Below are 8,000 nucleotides of genomic sequence, written 5' to 3'. Positions count from 1 at the left end.
AGAGCTGTAACATCTTACGCCTTGGCTAACACCTCCATGAAATGGGAATAATAGTACTTAACTTAGAAGGATGCAGCAAGGATTAGAGAATGGAAAGTAATGTGTACATAGAACTGTATTGTGTGTGTGTGTGTGTGTGTGTGTAAAAATTATGCAGGCCATTCGTCTGCTTTTAAGCCGGACAGACCTGTTTTTGTAAGGGTTTTCCTTGTCTTGTACTAACAAAAAATGATGTGATTTTTGTCCAGTATCACCGTGGAGAATGCTGCTCCAACCGTGCTAATTCAGAAGTTCGTGCCACTGAGGGGGAGAGGCATCAGTGACCACCCTACTATATCTATCTATCTATCTATCTATCTATCTATCTATCTATCTATCTATCTATCTATCTATCTATCTATCTGGTAAATATACAGACGCTCCCCGATGTATGCAATTGTTCCATTCCGGAACACCTTGCTTAACTCGAATTTTGTCGGAAATGTATACCTGACCATTACGCCAAAAAACAACAACAAAAAAACCCCACCTCCTATTTCTAGTTTATGGAACTTTTTCCGTAAGTGCGGATTTCTGTAAGTTGGGTCTTGCATAACCCGGGGAGCATCTGTAGATAAATATATATATGTGTTAATCAGTCACTGTGGCATTTTTTTGGTCTCCCTTTTCTGTGTCACTGATCCTAAGGCACTGTAGATGTAGGCACATGAGGGCCAAAAGCTACATGTCTTCAGCATTTGAGGTCAAGGAGGTTGGTATCCAGAACTGAACAGCCTGTGCAGAAGGATTCTCTATCTCCTTGATCACTATGAAAGGGCTCTCTTTAGCCTCTGCAGATCAGCGGAATAGATGATGAATTTGGAGGATGCCAGGGGAATCCAGTGGGTGTGCACACAGTGTAGATCCATCGTTTACCCACATAGGAAGAGAGATGAGGTTGCCCTCTTCTGCTGTTCCTCCTTCCCCTGTAACTGGATGCAGGCCAACTCCCAGGTTTTGCTTGCTCTGGTTGCAAGTTTAGTGTTGGGCTAATTCATCTGCCTAATGAAATTAGCCCCATTCACACAGGATTTTACTATCTATAATATCTCTTTGCCTCTCTGTAGAGGACAGATGGTCCAGTGTTTAGAAACTGGACACACAAGATTTGGACATGCTAGACTTGGTCTTCACTTTCCAGCTCCGCTACAGACTTCCTGTGTGATCATGGTCAAGTCACTTAGTTGCTCTGGGCATCAGTTCTTCATCTCTATAATGGGAATGACAGTACTTCCCTACCTCACAGGGGTGTTGGGAGTAAAAATACATTAAAGTACGTTATGCACTCTGATACTACGGTAGTAGTGGTACCTTAGAAACATAGAGCTTTATCTAGCAGTTTTACAAAAAGAAATTTTAGTCTTTTTTGATGATAATTTTACATAATGTAGTTTAGGATTGAATGTCTAAAACATTTTTTTTTTACCTCTTTTAGCAGTTACACGTTTGACATTGTTTTGTTATCCTAGATGTTATGTTAAGTTTTGGCACAGAGAGCATTAATTCCTTTATCAGTTGTTTCCTTTACAGTTGTTCATTTAATTGAGCTCCTCTGTGTATCTTACAAAACAAGATGCACTCATTATAGCTCATAGACCTCCCTCTAAGGCTTAGGTAGCATGGTAACCTGTTTAAACGAGTAGCGCTTTTGTAGGTATTATGCTTGCTAAGTGGTGTGTCAGGTGTTTTGTTTTATTTTCCCAAACCCTGGAAGGAAGCGATAGGAGAACTCTTGCATGCATGATCAGATGTAGCAGCTTTCCAGAAGTTCTTCGCTCTGGCTATTTTCTTTTAAAGCTGTGTTTACTCGAAGAATGTGGCTGAGACAGCTGAATATGTGGCTGCAGTGTAGAGCAATATACGTTGTATGCCTTGTTGTTCCTATTGTTCTGCTTTGACTTGTACAAACAATTTTAATCCCAAAGTAAGAGATCATATGGTCTCTGACGTCAGCAGTGCACAGTCAGATCCAGCATGCACATTGTCCTCCTGTTGCACGGCCTGGTGCTAAATATTCTGTTCTTTTTGGTCCTTAAATTTGGTGTTTTGTTTTCTCTCACAAATCCCTTAAGCAGGAAGCCTATGCATCAGCAGTGCTGTATTCAGCAACAAGAACACCTGTCTGACCATGCACCTGCATGTGGATGGAGATGGTCTAGTAATATATTTAACTACAGATTTCAGACATGAACACAGGAGACCCACAGTTCTGGCCAAATAAGGAACAACACAAGCTATAATACTGACTGTGCACACAGCTCGGTATTCGGCAGCAAAGAGCTAATTTTCATAAGCATAGAATAGCTTCTACCTAGCACAGTGGTGTCCAGATCCTCCAGTTCGAGGGCCAAACATGCTCTTTCAAAGAGGTCAAAGGGGCACAGTTCTGCAAAGTGATTGGAAACCACTAGTGTCCAGGTGCAGAAGTCCCTAGGGGGGCCCCTCCCCAGCTCCTGAGGTAGGGAGTATATCAAGGGTAGAAAGAGGGAGTGGCTGAAACACATTATGCTCTTCCATTTGCAGCTGGCATGTGGTCCATAAAGAACCACAGTTAATTGATGCAAGTTAGAGCAGCCTCCAGGCTTCTGTACCCTGGCCTGAGGCTGAGAATCAGGTTGTTAGTTCTGAGTTGCTTCTTTTCTTTCCCTCTTCCAGACTGCCATGGGTGACTGTGCATGGAAGTGAGCTATTCTTTTTCTGTGCCTGATCTTAGCATAGTGCCTAGCAATGCAGCTCGTACCTGACTCTGCCTGACATTCCCGCAGCCCAGCAGGAAAGCAGGCAGGGTAGCAACAACTGTCTTCTCTCACCTCTGTAGTACAGGAGCCAGGCAGCGGGGGAGTTGCTGAACAGCTAGAGCAGGAGGAGGACAGCAACAGCTCAGAGCGTTCCTCTGGCTCAGATCAGAGTGGCATCAGGGGATGCAGGAGATTTAGTAATCTGTAGTCGGAAAGACCATGCCACTTACATCCTCCCCATAGAAAATTCAGAAGCGTTCTTTTTGACACAGTTGCCCCTGGAAGGCCACAGAGTAGAGCCTGGAAGCTACAAGTTGTCCATTAGGTTGGACACCCTGGATTTTGCAGAGGTCATTTTGTTTCCTTAAACAGTACCTCAGCACAATTTGGTTATGCTTGCTGCTGCTGCTATTGCTACTCTAGTATTAAGGGTGTGCTCTCCTGGTCTTCACATACTAAAGGGAAAGAAATAAGGGCCTGGTTTTCAGAGGACCTTCCTTTCGGTGGCTACATTTTTATCTGACTCATTGCACATGCAATTACTGCAGTTGTGTCCCTAATCACAGAAATAGTACAGATTAGCTATACACATTTTTTTGAACGAGTGTTAATGAAAATTTGGGCCTTTAAAAAAAAATTAAGAATTTGTAGAGTATCGTGAAACATAGTAATTTCCAGAAAGAACCTACAGCTGAAAAAAATCCTGAAAAAAATGTATGGGTTTTTTGCAGAACTTTGTTCTGTCTCTGATGTTAAGGCAGTTTTATTAGAACATATTGCTGTGTGTGCATACGTGCATACGTGTTTTACAGGGGCGTGTACAATCTAATACATGTGTATTGTCCCAGCAGCACCTTGACACCTACCCCTTCCCCCCCCCCGGTTATGTCAACACTGGGAGACTGAATGTTTCCATTAAAGCCAATCTAATGCGCACTTCTCGTTACGAGTTATGGGCCTGATTCTTTAGAGGGATTGGACACTCGCAGTTGTGGGTGCTCAGCACTTCTGCAAATCACCCTGTTAAGAAGTTGGTGGTTAGAGTTTTGTTTAATAGAAAAATGCATTATTCCACCCACTTCTCCATAAACCAGAAACCACTAAAGAGATTTTTGTTGAGCTTTCCACATACAAACAAACATTGGAGCAAGCGTGAGAGTGAGTGCATGTCTCAATGCTGTGAGTGTTTAAAAATAGGGAGTCTAAATGGAAATGGTTTTGCAACCTTAACTTTAGTGGGCAACCTCTTTGCAAAAAGAAAAGACATGGAAGTGTTGGAGGCCAAAGTGTTTTGTTTATCCATAGAACAAGAGGAATAGCTTTGCAGGGTTCCCCATCCTGTTCTGCCAATGTGTCTCAACTCTGACCTGAGCAAGCACCTATGGGGTGGAGACCAGACTACTTTCTCATGTTCATTCAGGAGCCTTTCTGTTAACTTCAGTGGGAGTTGGATTAGGCCCGTAGTCCTTGATTTGCTGCCATGATGCAGTACAAAGCTGTCAATTCTATTTATGATGGCGGGACCTATGATATGAAACTGGGCTGAAACGGCCAAACTCCTTTTGCATAGGCTGCTAAACAGCCATCATCCAATAACTTCGGGTCACTACCTAGCTGGCTGGATATGTAAGTGAATAGTTCTGTGTCCCATTATCAACCTTGTAAGCCAGGGATAGTCAATAGGCAGTCTGTGGGCCAAATCAGACTGCCAGACACTTGTGAACAGATCCCAAAATCTACCTTGACCAAGAAATTTGGACCTTGACGACAAAAAAAAAAAAAAAATTGACTACCCCTGTCCTAAGCTATCCAGCGCCCCACACACATGTTACCTGTTTACACATATGTTGGTTTCACAATCTCAGACTTGAGTTAAGAGTATGAGAAATGTTAACACAATTTCTTATAAAATAATATCTAGTGACGTTGAATGCATGGAAATAAGAAGCACATGTATATTGTAAGACTCATTTGCATCTTCATGTTATAAATAGTGGTTTGCTTTCCAAAAAACGGGTGCAACATCTGATTTGTTTGATATCATGGCTACATTTGTGTAGTTGCATTCCTCTTTGCCCTTCAGTTGACAAATTTTTCTTGGTCTATAAATATAGAATTGTAAACAAAAGCTAATCCTTAGCAACAACCTGGAAAGTTAACATTTCTCTCCAGCTCCTATTATAATTAATTCAGACACTCTGAATATGATGTGATTTATACACAGTATTCATAGGGCCAGTAGGTACTAATATCTTGTTAGAGAACTGAGAAAAGAACACTCTCTTTTGTGTTACAACATAATTGCACCACGTTTTCTTTCATAAGAAGATGTTTAAAGATGCTTTTTACTTTACATTTGCAAAATGGAAGGTTTTTGCTGTTGCTTTTACATTTGGGTCTTAAATGTGTTTTCCCTCCTGTAACAGTCAACATTGTCAAAACATTTTGCAGAGTATGTTTAAATAATGGAAAGAATTATGGGTTAAGACCATCGTTTATATTAATTTAAATCTCACTATAGTAGGTGAATTTGCAAGATGCTTCTAGTTCATTGTAGAAGTTGCTTACAATAAAGAGACATCTTCAGTTCTTCTTTTCTGAACAGACAAGGCATGGAGATTACATAGTACCTCATTGTGTTGAATTTTGTTTAAACACATCTAAACAATATCTTCATATTAGGGATCCTAATTTATTTTATTTTATTTACATTTGTTCAGGGAATGTTGTTGTAGTGTTAATCTATGTAAGCCATATACATGTGAATTCTGCAACTCCCAAAAGGTTGTGATTAAAATATTATAGATGTGGCAAACCACAAATACAAAAGAAAGTTTACATTTAGGTTTTCTTTGTAAAATATTGTACTCAAGTTTTGTAATACCTTGGTATCGTGGTCAGCATTCCTATAAAAATACGGTGTTATATAAAATGATATAATCTGTGAAGCATTTCCCATTATGTAGGCACCATGTCTTTAAATTATAGCAATTTCTTAAGATTTTAAAACAAAATGAGCTCTTAGAAGTGTGATTAATAGCAGGGAATGAGGCTAACACTGGGTCATCAGTGGCCCTCCATTACAAAAAAAGGTTCGACTAATAAAAGCATCCATCTATTTGACCAATAAAGCATTTGAATGTTATGCTTGTAGTTTTTATCATATAGTAGTTACTTCGTACTGAGTAAACTGTGATTTTTACGTGCTAGAAAAGGAGCATCGATAGGCAACTCAGTTGAGGTGAATAGGATGCGTGAGTGCAGAAACACAAGTACTTATACATGGAGTCTGATGTTTGTGATGATTTCAGATTGTGGGTTCCAAATTTTGGAAGCAAATATGAAGTATCTGAATATCTTGTTAACTGCTTCCCCCCCTCCATAGCTGTTCTGTGAGGCTGGACTGTGATCACTCATAGGGAGGGGAGAAGGGATGGAATTGTATGTGCAGTCAGTCATTAGTTCAGTCTCTGGTGACCCAGACTTCAGAAAATTTATTCTTCTGAGGAGAAAGAGATGGACCAGCACTTGCATTTTCCTGGAGTCTTGACTCCTGTTCTCCCACCTGGTTTGCACCTTTTATCCAGCTGGGTATGTAACGGGAGTAGTGGGAGTGCTTCGCAGAGAGACCAAGGGAAGGTCATGCAGAATGTCAGTGGCAAAATAAAGAATTGAGCCTGAGTCTCCTGAATCCCAGACGAACATCCTGAGCCCTTGATCCTCTTTCCCGATCTTCATGCCTTTCTTGAAATCCAGGCCCAGGTCAGAGCAGTCATGGAAATCTCTGCTGGGATAGCTGCTGTATCCAACTTCTTGTGAGGCCCTGGGGATGAGAGATGGGAACGGAAAACACATGTCCCTGATTCAGGGAAGCCCTGGGGCCACAAGATTTGAATAATGTAGCCAAGTGTCGGAGAATGTCAGATCTTGGAGGTTCCTTCCCCTACAACAGGTGGGGCTTGTTGGGGGCTCCACAGAACTCTTATGGGGTGGTGCAGAGCGGTAGGTGAGGGCTTGAAGTTTCTATCCGGATGAGCAAGAGTTAGGAGAAAATGTTGAGCCAAAAGCCCTGTTGGGTTAAAAAAAAATGTAGGTAGGGAATGCTCCGTGATGTGAGAATGGTAATGGGAGGCCAGAGCAAGGGAGTCGAGGAGAGAAGAGGGAGGAGGAGTAAATACACTGTGCTGCATCAGTAGCATGTGTGTGGGCATATAGATAGGTAGAATATAGAGAGCCATTGTGTGTGTGTGTGTATGTGTAAACACACACCCCTTTTGCTTGGCAGGGATTCTGTTGTGCAGCAAGAAACCTGAATTGTTCCTGCTTTCCTTGCATTTTTTGAAAGGAAATATTATTCTTCATTTTGAACCCCTACCTTAAATATTTGCAGGTTGTTTATTTAAATGCATCTTCTGACCTAGGTTATCCTGTATATTGACAAGGCGTAGAGTTTTACCTCTGTCTGTAGGTTAAATATTACTCTCTCCAGTTTCTATTCCAAAAATTAGCAAGTTAGCTAATATCACTCACTGATTTTGATTTTTAAAGACAAACCTGAAGCAGACTATGCCGGTGAAGGCCCTTCTTTAAACTGCTTCAAGATTACACCTGAACAGATATTGCCTCTTTTGCACCTTAATTTTTTGACAGACATGTGAAAGTGTATTTCCTTATCCGGCTGGTTCCTTTTAGCTAAAGATTCCAAAGGTGTTTTTCTGTTTTTGTTTTTTTAAATCCCAAATCCAGTAATGAGTTAACAAGATTTCACTTGATCTGATGGTTTATATGATGAGTAATGCAAAAGTTGGTAACAGCAAATTGTTGTTTATAAGCAAACATGGCACTGTGTAAACAAGGAGGCCTGGTCCCCAACTGGTTTGATTTCATGGTGGTCAGCAGCTGATCTATGTAACATACAACCTTTCTGCTTCTCTAAATGTCAGAAGAATGACTGTTTGTTTGTCTTGAGTTCTTCCCAGCTGTTTACTCTGTAATGCATTTGCCTCAACCTTGATTCCCTGAGAGTGGCCCCTTTCTCCTCCCTGCTCTGTTTACATTAGTCCTGCCCCGAGTGTCACCTATGAAATCTGTTGATTATTCCACCTGGTTAATGTTAAATTGCTCTTGCAAGATGATGTGTTTGTTCATAAACACAAATGCTGGGCCACTTGTTTACTGTACCCATGGCAGCAATCAGTTATTAAACAAATATTGCTTTGTTTG

At 41.0% G+C, this 8,000-nt stretch overlaps 1 protein-coding gene across 10 annotated transcripts in view; it reads left to right on the top strand.

Moving 5' to 3' along the window:
• FOXP1 (forkhead box P1) overlaps positions 1-8,000 on the top strand; it is a 494,495-nt gene that overhangs the window by 266,317 nt on the left and 220,178 nt on the right. The gene's annotated exons all lie outside the window — the stretch shown is intronic.

The sequence above is a fragment of the Lepidochelys olivacea genome (assembly GCF_965140295.1).
Source record: "Lepidochelys olivacea isolate rLepOli2 genome assembly, chromosome: 7".
NCBI lineage: Eukaryota > Metazoa > Chordata > Testudines > Cheloniidae > Lepidochelys > Lepidochelys olivacea.
This window is presented reverse-complemented; position numbering and strand designations above follow the sequence as displayed.